General features: G+C 50.9%; 1 protein-coding gene across 2 annotated transcripts in view; it reads left to right on the top strand.

Annotated features, from left to right (window-relative positions):
* The window catches only part of LOC147664876 (TBC1 domain family member 8B-like), a 381117-nt gene that overhangs the window by 144097 nt on the left and 224194 nt on the right, over positions 1-12826 (top strand). The window lies entirely within an intron of this gene.

Genomic DNA, 12826 nt, shown 5'->3' with positions numbered 1-12826 from the left:
CCTTGATGTTATCAAGGGGGCGTGGCCAAGCAAGCCATGATGGCGGCTGTGTCGGGCTGAGGCTCCGCGATCGGGCCAGCATACTGCTCGTTTCCTGAGGTCGTCTGGAGCACTGAAAACGAAATCCAGAAATCGGAACTCGCCCTGTACATGCGGCGACCCTAAATTCCTGGAAATTCTGCGCCCTCACTGAGCAATCTTTGAATATATCGGACTCTGGCGCTGAACGACAAGATGGCGCCCGCATATCCCCGATAGTACGCCCACGGGATCTGGACTGACTTTATGTGCTCGGTGCCAGACGGCGGATGCTGCCTGAAGCGGAAGTGGACACAAAGGGGCCACACCTCAGAGCGTGCTCCCACCGCTGCCCCCACCTTGTTGCAGGAGGAGACGTTGGGCAGGCGTGGACCCGCCATTTTGCCCAGAACGGACCTTCACCAAAGAGAATGCTGCCCTGCACCGGCAACCTACAAAGCAGCGTTCCCAGGCGGCAACCTCCCCCCTTTCCACCGTTAACTTGGAGGCGGGAACTATCTGTGACTACTGGGCCGATCGTGCCTCCCTGGGGGAGCCCCCTTGAACGGGTCGCCTGACTCCAAGATGGCGCTCGAGGATCATCGCGAGTGGCTAGGCTGCTGCTGAAAGCCTCCAGGGAGTGCCCATTAGCACGAAAACTGAGGTGAGCGGCGTTGTTCCACCCTTCCATGGAGAGCTCCCCCCCCCCACTGAGCGCCCCTTTCAGTCTGCAGCTGCCGCGAAATTGGCCTTGTCGTGGAGAGAGACTGCCTGACCTCAACGTGGAGGCACAACCACTTCACCTATCCCTGCACCAGGCCGTGCCAAGCCACTTCATAGAGCCACAAGACCCAGCCCCTGAACTACCCACAGTCTCCACACTATTTGCCTCCAGGGACAGTGCGCAACGCCCTGGCTGGGCGGCACCCAACTCCGGACATACCTAGACCATCAGAGCGAACCCTTCCCCCGCTCCTGGCTGGGTGCAAGTGAGACTGTTACGACCCCGTCCTCGTTGGGTACAGGACCGCCTGTTCGGAGGGGGGCTTACCCAACTACGCAATCTTCGCTAAACCCTGCACCTCGGGGCGGCTCCGCGATCATCAACATGGGGAAACGGAGGGCGATGCAGCAAACATCAGTGCCGGAGACTACCCCGGAGAACATGTTGAATACCCGGGCATGGACACACGCTAACGCGTCACAGGCTGACCCATCGGTGTCAGATAAATTGGACCAGATATTGGCAGCCATCGAACTATCCAGGCTGTCTATGGAGGAGCGGCTGGGCACTCTGGCGACCGACATCACCCTAATCCATGATGACCATCGCAAATTGGCAGACAAAGTGAAAGACGGAGAGAAGACACTCGCCGACCTACAACCCAGTGTCAAGACTCACCAAAAGAAGCTCCAGGGTGTCCTCCACCGTCTAACCATCATGGAACAACGCACAGATGATTTGGAGGGGCGATCGAAACGCTGTAACATCCGCGTGCTGGGTCTGCCGGAGGGAATTGAAGGATCAAACCTGCTGGATTACATGGAAACGTGGGTGAAATTGTTTACCTCGGTGACAGACAGGACTGCATTTTTTTCTATTGAATGCGCCCACAGGGTCCCGGCCCACAAACCGCCACCAGGAACCGCCCCAAGACCGATGCTGGCAAAGTTTCTACACTTTCGCAACAGGGACGCCGTGTTGCGTGCGGCCCGCCTGGCTAGCCCCTTGCACGTAGAAAACAAACAAATAATGATCTTTCCCGACTATGCATGAGCAGTGCAACAACAAAGGTCCTCCTTTCTGGACGTGAAGCGGCGGCTACAGGCGAACAATGTCCAATATTCCTTGCTCTACCCAGCCCGCCTCAAGGTCCTATATAAAGGCTCCGCCATCTTTTTTACCACCGCCGAAGAAGCACACGACTGGGCAGATCAGCACTGCCCACTACAAACTAGAGCTGAGACTGCGCGCAACCCCAGTCCCAAGCCACCGCGACTCAGAAGACGCGGCCCAAAGTATCAACGCGGTCGGACAATCGGGTGACCGGATCATTCTCTCAGGATTCTCCGGACCTGACGCGAATTGTGAAAAAACAACAGGAGGCACTACAGGCAGTGATCGACCTGCGTGCATGCCCCCTAACACAGGACATAGTTTGACCCCCCACGTATTCTCATCGGAAGGAGAGAACGACAGTGATGGAACACTATCTGGCGGGGACTCTGTTGCACCTCCTCTGGTCACTCCTCAGACGGCTGATGCTATCCTAGATGGACAAATGAGCACCCTTTCGGCATGAGAAGATCTCACTGACATCGCCATGAGGACCGGCACAATCTGGACTCACTTGCTACACATATGCAACACAGCCATATCACGACAGCTCTAACGCGACCCCCATTGATCTTACAAAGGCCCGATCAGCACTTTGCTTTGCGCACACACACTGCCACCCCCGCAATATATGGTCACACTCTCCCCCTTGTGGGGGAATTGGTTTGGACGCATCGCTTCCAACGATGGGTCTTTGTTATTGGGACTGTTTCCCGACCCCAGTTTCACAGATTAAGACCCCGGTTCAGTTCTGTCCCACCCCAATCATGGAACGGTATACGACAGAGAACCTGTTATACAATAGAGAGCAACATTATGGGTCGCATGAGCACCTCACCCAACTGGGGAATTACTGGTTCAGAGGCTCCGGTAGTTACATACCCCCTTCGAATGCATTGATACCGATACATGACAACGACAGCGCAGCACACCGACATTAGTATCCTCACACTCAATGTCAGAGGCCTCCACACACCGAGCAAGCGCTATGCTGTATACTCATATACAAAACGTCATAACGCCTGCTTCGCATTCCTCCAGGAGTCACACCTCACTGCCACCGAGGTAGGCAAACTTCAAACTAAATGGCGTGGCACCATATGCGCCACGACTTACTCCGCATATGCACGTGGTGCCCTGATCTGGGATTGGCCGGGCACTCCATTCCAGGAACTCAGGCGGGTGGTGGACAAAGATGGCAGATACGCCCTACTTGAAGGGCTTCTAGATGGACAAGCAGTGCTCTTAGATAGCATATATGCCCCGAATGTAGAGCAGGACAAATTCCTGGACCGTCTCAATGGGATCCTAGCACAGTTTACTTCCACCCCATGGATTCTAGGTGGTGATTAGAATTGCACACTAGACCTTACCTTGGACCGCTACACACACTCCCGTGCCCATAAGCAAACTGAGAGATTCCGGGCCTGGGTCACACAATGCGCACTCGCGGACGCATGGCGAATGAACCACCCACAAACCCGACTATACTCGTTTCACTCCATCCCACATAACCTGCGGGTACGATTAGACAGATTCCTATGCTCCGCGGCGGTGCTTACCAAAATTTTGCATACACACTATATGAGTAGGATCGTATCGGACCATGATGCCCATATATTGCGATTAAGCTGGAGGCCCCGCATCCCCCCGTCCACACCTGGCATCTACCCCGAGACTACCTAAAAGATCAGGTCTTTAAACACGACCAGGGGCAAAGCATCCAGGATTACTTCACTCACAATGCGGGCACAGCATCTTCAGCATTAGTGGAATAGGACACATTCAAAGTAGTGGCCTGGGGAGAATGTATTAAACAAATATTAGGGGTCAAGCGGATGCTAGAACGGGCGCTCACTAAAGCTGAACAGCACCTCGCCATGGCCACTAAACGAGACGATCTGTCTGAGGAGAGGGTGGTTCTCACGGCCAATGCCAAAACATAATACCAAGCGGCCTGCGCTGATCTCCACCAGTATAATTTCAGAACCTATGCCACCCGGATGCATAAAGAGAGGGATGAAATGGGCATGCTGCTGGCGTGGCTGGCCAAACAGGGCATGGACTTGAAACCTATAACGGAGGTCATTGACCCTCGGGGTACTTTGGTACGGTCCCAGGACGAGATCCTCCTAGTGTTTCAACATTACTAAGCGGAGGTATATAGTCATCCGACCCCAACCGAACAGGCCGTAATAGATCATTTTCTAGACCCCCTAACAGTCCCAAGGTTACCCAGACAGATAGGATGACACTAGACATGGAGATAACATCCACCAACATTATCCAAGCATGACATGCTCTAGCTCGCAACAAGGCACCGGGTCTAGATAGGCTCCCGCTGGAGTATTACACGACATTCTCCCCCTTGTTAGTCTCTCGGTTAGTAATGATGTTTGCGACCGGGCTTGAACAAGGGGAGTTACCGAAACCCCTTAGGGAATCGGTAATCGTTACCTTCCTAAAACCACATTGAGACCCGCAACACATGGCATCCTATCGTCCCATCAAGCTCCTCTCCACCGACTGTAAAATCCTCGGGAAGATAATGGCGGACAGATACACACAAATTATACGGCCCCTGATCCATCCGGATCAAAGTGGGTTCGTCCCAGGTAGAAACACGTCTCAGAATATATGCCACATTTTTCATGTCCAAGATCAGGTGAGAGACGGACATCTCCGATCAGCCTGTCTCATCCTGGACCTTGAGAAGGCCTCTGATACCCTCACTTGGCACGGATCTAGTCGAACGAATACCGGTCCCACCCTTTTAGCTTATACATGACTTCTCTACACCAAACTCACCACGCGTGTCCGTATAGGGAGACGTATCTCAGCCGAATTCGCGGTACAAAAGGCCACGAGGCAAGGCTGTCCCCTCTCACCTCTCCTCTTTGCCCTGGCGGTCAAACCACTAGCCATACCACTGCGGCAAGAGGGAACACACTGGGGCATTCCCATCGCAGACACCGTGCACAGCGTCTCCATGTACGCAGATGACCTTACTGTACATACGGGACATCACGGACGATCTGACACCTATTTCGGCGACACTCACAGAATTCACGGACGCCTAAAAGTAAACTGGGACAAATCCACAGTGTACCCCCTCCGAACGAATCTGCCCCCCCCCCCTCCCCCGAGACATATGGATGGGCAACCAGAAGGTGACCTGGAGTGCGGAGGCCCCCCGCTACCTTGGGATCCGCCTTTACTATTCCCCGACCGACATCTTTGAGGGTAGTCTCCGTAGGGCACTGGCTGGCATCAGATTGGCAATCTGATTCTGGAGCAGCCTCCCTTTGGCCCCAATGGGCCGAGTGGCTCTCGTTAAAATGACAATGGTCCCCCGGTTGTTGTACCACTTCACGAACTTACCAGTGATCTCGCCCAGAACCTTCTTTCGTGACCTAAAGTCGCTTCTCAGCACATTAATATGGGGACCTAGCAGACATAGAATAGTATTGAAGAAACTGCAATTACCTACCACACAGGGAGGACTGGGAATCCCATCCTACGAGTTCTATTTCCTAGCTGCACAACTTCAATGGTTATCTTATTGAATGGCAGGCAGACACACCAACGAGACGCATACTATGACTGGTCGAATATTTGTCCCAGAAATTGCTCGCCTTCTGCTACCCGGTACAGAGCCAAAGCGTACGTACCCCCTACAAGTAACAGTAGCACGCCAAAGCATGCTAAGAGTGCATCGCCTGTCACCGGGGACACCCACTTACTCCCCTATGCTCCCGTTATTCGGATGGCCCAAATGCGAAAACCATTACATGGATAACATGCTACCCGCATGGACAGAATGTGGGATTACTGACATGGAGTCCTTATTTGAGGACGGACAGGTCAAATCATTTCAATGCCTTACAGATGAGTACGGTCTCCCCCCGGGCCAGTTCCTGCTGTACCGACAACTCCTTGAGAGCTACCGTCCATATCACAATTTCTTGGCCGGGGAGCCAAACACACATCCGGTCATACATACGGTCTTGCACATAGGAGTGGGGCGACACTTAGTCACATGGCTTTATAAAGCCCTCCGAGAACTCACGCACAAACCCTTAATGACTTTACACACCACTTGGGACAATGAAATTGGGCATCCACTACATGAGAAAGGATGGGCCACTGCCCTCGAATACCCCAAAAAGGCATCCAGAAACCCACGCTTTAAAAACATACAATTTTATATACTCCACAGAGCGTATCTAACACCGGCACGCCTGCAAAAATTCTACCCCGACACACAGTTCCTTTGCCCCAGATGCCAATCGCAGGAAGCAGACTTTCATCATATGCTTTGAAGTTGCCCCACCATCAGATCCTTCTGGCAAACTATTCATGACACCCTGGGAGACCTCACAGGGCTTACATACCTCAATACTAGTGAAGCTAGCGCGTAAGGCATATTCCGCACACAGAAACATCACAAAGTGCACCTTCGCTTTACTTCGCTAGTCGTTTTACTAGCTAAAGAGGAGCATAACCATGCACTGGCAATCCCCCACAGGCCCCCTGCTTGCGGCATTGGTGGGAGCAATGCATAAATGGGCGGCTGCAGAGGAAGAGGCATTGCGCGAGGAAGAAGTAAAGGGGATACGTAAACACCCCATCTCCATGGAATAAGTACTCCGACGACGTAATTCTGGCGCTAACGACGCCGACGACAGACGCGGAGCCGCGGACGACGCCTGCCGGCGCGCAGGGGTATTGCTACGCAAAATTTTCCAGATCCAGTCTGACGCCTGGGGATATTCTAAGGTAAGGAATCTATCACTAACTAATGTCTCTTACAGATATATCGTTACACAAGTAGTAACTTGTGCGTTAGGTCAGTGATTTCGTAAGACAGGTGGGTTCGCCGTGAAGATGGCTGCTGCGCCAAGAGTACTGGAGCCCGTGAACAGAGGAGGAACGGTGACCCTGTATGCCAGAGGGAGCCACTAGGACAAAGCAAGAAGCGTGGGCGGGTTGAGACCATCAACAGAGGAGCGAGGCCACCTTGGTGCCCGGAGTGTCAGAGTCATGACTGAATACCGGTACCAGGATCGTCACTGGGATTAAATTTGGGGGCTATGTCCACACGATCAGTTTATATGCTGATGATGTGCTGATATCGCTTGCCCAACCGAGGAATGCACTGCCGGCATGTTTAGCAGATCTAGACTCTTTTGCGCAGGCAGCAGGATTTAAGGTGAACGCGGATAAATCAATGGCTTTCGACCTCTTCTGGTCAGGGCTCACCCGGGAATATTTGCAAAACCTGCTCCCTATTCAATGGACGACAGACACAATCACATATCTGGAGATTCAGCTGGCTTCCTCCCTCCCTGCAGTGGTACATACCAACTATGCGTTCCTGAGTAAGATGATTCGCCAGGAACTCGGCCAATGGAAGCATTACCCCCTTTCCTCGCTGGGCAGGATTGCGGCGATTAAGATGACAATACTGCCCCAGGTCTTATACCTTTTCCGTACTATCCCACTCCGGCCGCCGTCTGGATGGATACGGCAGACACAGTCGGATCTTGCACAGTTTATTTGGCGCCAAGAATGAGGCACGCCTTGGCGACGCTGGCTCCAGAGAGGACGCTTAGCTGAGACACCTCGTCAAGTGGAGCCGTTGGGAGTCGGAGAAACACTGGCTGTTCCAGGACCAGGCAGTAGCAGCTCGACCATTGCAGGAAATTCCCTTCTTGCGCAAGCCCCACAGACCCCTTAACTTGTATGCCTCGTACATTACACGGGTTCCCCTGGAGGTGTGGGATGCCACTAATCTCAAACATGTACTCGCAACCTTTCAGTCTCCGCTCACCCCGCTGATGGACAATCCTGATTTCACTCCTGGTATAGACAAGGTCGCCTTTGCGAAATGGAGGCCTGCTGGGTGTCTTTGTTTGTATCATATGTATGATGCTGACGGGGTGGTACTATTTTCCCAATTTAAGCAGGAGTATGGACTCTCCGAGGGGGAGAGACTTGGATATCTCCAAGTCAGACATTGGGCACTTCAACCCCAGGTCCGCCCTGAAGCAGCTAGGCACCTTTCCCCCTATGAGAGATGGCTCATTACATGTTCATCAGATAAAAACTCATCTCTGATCTTTAAAAGATGTTGCAAGTCACCACCTCACACACATATAATGCAGGTAAAGAGCGCTGGGAGAGAGACTTAGGCAGGACACTCAGCAATAAGGAATGAGAGGGGATATACTATAGAGTCCGGCACTCATGACTCTAATTAGCTTAGGTAGCGGACACGAGGGAGGGTGGGGGGGAGGGAGGTGGTTATGAGGGGGGGGGGGGGGCGGTTCCTGTCTTTTTCAATTTAATTTGTATGTGACACTTGCCGAAGAAGCTCATAATGTCGGTTCTGCACCTTTAGATTGATCTGTCCTGCAAGGCCGCATTTATTTCAATACCGGGGAATTGACCGTATATTGTCATGTTCATGTGTTGCATCAATAAAATAATAAAGAAATTTAAACATAAAAAAATGTTTTTTATATTGTTATTTTGGGATTCGAGTTTAGTAGCATGTTAAGGGTATACAGCCAGCCTGGAATGCTTTCTCAAGAAAACTGCGAAAGTGAAACTGATGAATGCCGCAAAAGTGAAACTAATTAAAGTGATCGCGCTGCCTGCTGCAGTATAGAGAGGTGGAGGGAGTGGAGGCCAGCATATGTGGCGGAATTGGAAGCACAGCTGGAGGCACGCAAGGGGGGAGGGAATTGAAACGCAGAGAGAGGCAAGCAAAGCGCGCGCCCGAGCACATGCTCCCAAGCTTTAGGCTGGCCATGAAAGCATCTGATAGCACTTTTTTTACCCCTTACTAAATGTCTCGCTAGCAACACATGCGCGCTGGCTCAGCAAGACCTAAAAAGGAGGCCTGGAGTAACCAGATGGCTGTGCCCAGATTATATAAACACATACAGTATGCACTTTGGAGTTGGATAAGATACTGGTGTCCCTATTTGCACAAATTCTCAATAGCACATATGATATTCACTTTAAAAGATGAATTTTAATATATGAAATATGTGCTAGGCACTTTAAGGGGGATGCCGGGGGGTTTACTAGGGAAACTACTGTTGATACTTCAAGGAGAGATCTAATTGGATTATTTGCACATTATGTTATGCGAAATTGCACATTGGATGGTGAGTCAAAATAATTTGAAGCCTGCTGGGAGTGGGCCAGCTGAGAGAGGGAGGGAAGATCTTGATTGGGAAGGAGGCTTTTGTTTTAACAACAGTTGGGGGAGTTGTAGTGGTGTTGTATATGCCACTTATGCTATTTTTATCGGAGTAATTAAAGCTTTGTCTGCAGACACATCTATGGGTGAAGCATCTGGTGGGTATCTGTGGGGGAAGAGTGTCATGGATAGATGGAATCCCGTGGATTCACAGGGTGGGGGGAAGCTCCACTTATCAGCTAGTTATTGACTAGAGTATGACTGAAAGGAGGAATGCATTAAGATTTTTAGATAACATTGAAAGAAAACATTCTCAAGCTAATGGTTTAAATAATAATAAGAAATTACATATCATTTAGTCTTGTGGGGCGCGGATTTCAGTTTTCTACAAAACACAGAGATTGATATTACAAAGGGCAATAAGAGACAACATAAGCCAAAGAAAGCAACACATTTGCAGGATTATCAGAAAGATATGATTTTCATAGATCAATGTAGAGATGCTTTTCCAGGAAAAAAAAGCATGTACATGTGTTTCTACCGGATTTAAAATGGTTACATGGATTGATTACTTTTTAGCGTCTTCTAGACTGGGATGTGAATATTTGAAAACACTACCAGATAGATTCTCTGATCATTTGGCTCTTGAGCTATGTATACCTGGAGGTAAAAGAAGGTTTAAACCAAAAATATTGTTTTTAATAAGACATATTTGGAGGATAATAAGTGGGTTGAAGTGTTCAGGGAAGAGATACATGTACTCCTGATAATAAATCAGGACACTACCCCAATGAATATAATTTGGGATGCATCTCTACGACCATAGATAATTTCTAAAGACATAGCTGCAAATAAACTTATGTCAGAACCCCATTCAGAGGGCTACGGACAAGAAAGGGGTAGCTGGGCCCAACCATGAGGGTTAAGGGGGAGGAGCTACGCCGCGAACCAAGATGGCCGCATAAGCTCCCGGCTCCATAGACCTCCGCCGGCGGCTCGTCTATCCTGTTGTTTATCCTCTACCCACGCCCTGTGCCTGGATGTACGAAGGTTACCTGATGCCAACGGTGCTGTCCCGGACTTCCTACCTAATTCAGCGACGAAGTTATGTCGTGTCCCATTTTTGGCCTACTCCCGGGCTGACGCCGGGACCTCGATTTTTGAACTATCCGAGCGGGAACTGATCAACATTGGCTGTGAGACCGCGACTGTGGCCGGTCTTCCAGATTTGAATAATTCTTTCTGCTTTCGACTTGTGACCTCGTTGATGGATGGTGCCGGAGAAGACGCATTGTGACGTGCTGCGATCCTCCTGCACCGTGGCTGGGGGCTGTGTGCCTGACCCTCATTTCCCGGTCCGGGGGCTGACGGGCTGCACCCACGGCCGGTGACGGTGTTGAGTGTGCCAGTTCGGGGCACCCCTGTTGTTGAGATCGCTAACTGTGTGCCCGTAGCCCGGCGATGTGGGCTGGAGATTGTGTCCCCCTCGTCCCTTGACCCCGGGATGGAGGGGATGGATAGCGCACATTCATTGAGTTCCGTAATGGCAGCGATTGGGGCGCTCCGCTCGCAATTCACCGTCGCATCTGTCTCCCTGGCGGCAAAGCTGGATGATGTCTGCTCGCGGCCGGCCACTGACGCTGCAACACCTGAACAGCAGTTTGTGGTCCAGTCGAGCGATTTGACCCGCCATCTTAAGGTGCCCGAGCGGCAGCCTGACTTCGCTCCTTGGGGAGTCGGCCTCACTTCTTCTTCATCTGCTACAGTGCCTGGTCTTCCCTTCACGTTTCCTATCCGATGGTGTATCGTCGCTGGAGGTCCTGTTCGTCAATGCCGAGTCTCCGGGTCCTGTCGATGGGGACTTCCAATTTTCTTTGTTCCGGCCCGTCTGTTTAACGGAGGCTGCCATTTTGTGTCCGGACTTTGTTCCACCTTCAATGCCTCGGATTGCCATGGACGCTCTGTCTGCCTCTGGACGGATGTGGCTTGGTCGAAATGTGCTCCGGTACGGATTCGCACTGGTCAGGGCTGACTTTGACTTTGAGTTGTTCTTGCTCCTCGCCACTGCTTCGGACCACCTGAGACGCTCCTTTTGATTGCATTTATTATGACTTTGGCGATAGATCTCCTCGTGAAGCTTGCAGGGTTGACTTCTACTTTCCTGCGATTACTTAGTTCACTTTTGCCGGGACTGCACCGAGTATCCCACAGGGCCAGGGGTGGGGTGGGTTTTTTTTTTTATTGGTGACTGTCCTCCCCTTGATAATGCCGACTGTTTGCTTTGATTGATGATGAAGGTGCCTTGGGGGGGTCACTGCCGGCGGGGGGTACCGGGTGTCCGGGGGTGTGTCTGTTTCTCTCCTCCTCTTGTACCTTTTCCCTTCTGTGGGGCAGTTCCGGGGCGACAGGCACGCTGTTAGTGGGTTAGGCCGTAGCCATTACAGGGGTGCAGGGTGGCGGGTGCGGGGGGGGTTTGTTATTTTAGTTTGTTTTGTTCTATGGTCCCTATCGCTCTTTTCCGGCTTTGGGAGGGTTCTTTCCTCTTTAGTAGGGTTGGCTGTCTCTTGGTCTTGCACCTTTTTTCTTTTTCCGGCATCTCAACAAGCCTCTGTTTCTCCGTTCTTGGGGGTGGGCTCTCTGGGGTGATATTTTGGAATGTTGTTTACTGTAATATTGCCCATTGTCCAGTATTACCGCCGCGGCTGCCTAGATTATACAGTTGCTGTAGTCATAGCCTATCTCCGACTGTAATTGGGGTATGTCCCCCTAGTCTCTTTTGTGTATCTCTCATGTAAGGTGTTATGTCCTTGTTGTTGCAGCCCCTACTCTTCTTCTAAAATTTAAAAATGAAAACCTCATATCCTGTGTTGCGAGCCTCACAACCACGTCTGGTGTACCTTAAGATATCCTGATTGCTGATTGGCCTAAATTTCTTCTGTTTTTATTGACTGTCTTTGCGGCCGGCCATGATGGTTGTGGGCCTGCGCATGTATCTCCTTACTTTTTCAAATAAAGGTTTAAAAAAAAAAAAAAAAAAAAAAATGAGGTTTAAGGCATTTTACTCTTGATGTCCCATGGCCTAACAATATTGCTCTAGAGCAACAGGGCCAAGTACCTTTTCAGCCGTTGACTCTCCATGTTAGCATGAGTCAAGCAGCCCAAGGCTTAAATGGGGTGGGGGTGTGAGGTAGACACAGAGGAGTTAACACAGGCTCACAAATTTACTCAAAATATGAGCAGCAGCAGCAGCAGCAAAAAATGAAAAATAGGAGCATTCATATACAACCACAAAGTATAATATGACATTCACCAACAATACCCACACCCCCTTGAAGTCAAGGCTCTAGTGTTTCATAGGCTGTAACCTGAGTCCCTCGCCCCTCAAGCTAGCTGTAGTGTTTATTCCAAATTCACTATAGGTGCCATTCAGGTTAAGCCCCACCAGTAGTCTGAGTCTAGGACGTCCCACTCTGACTCTTAAAGTCAAAAGTGTTTCGATGACAAAGCTCTGTTTGGCAAGCAAATTCCCCAGGGCAGTCTGACCCAAAAACGATCTTACCCACGCTAGCCGGATCTGAACAACCATAGTATCTGAGTATGCCCCCCTCAGCGAGTGCTGTCTCAGCTAAGTCTTTCAAACGCGGCCCTGGTGGGCTGTGGTCTGCTGTCCTCGAGTTACTCACACAAGATCCTGCAGTGGCCAGGGGGTTCTCAATGCTCCTCTGATGCTGGGTAAGTTCTTTGGTTCCTTCCACAGG

Source organism: Lissotriton vulgaris, unplaced genomic scaffold, assembly GCF_964263255.1.
Source record: "Lissotriton vulgaris unplaced genomic scaffold, aLisVul1.2 SCAFFOLD_1639, whole genome shotgun sequence".
Lineage (NCBI taxonomy): Eukaryota > Metazoa > Chordata > Amphibia > Caudata > Salamandridae > Lissotriton > Lissotriton vulgaris.
This window is presented reverse-complemented; position numbering and strand designations above follow the sequence as displayed.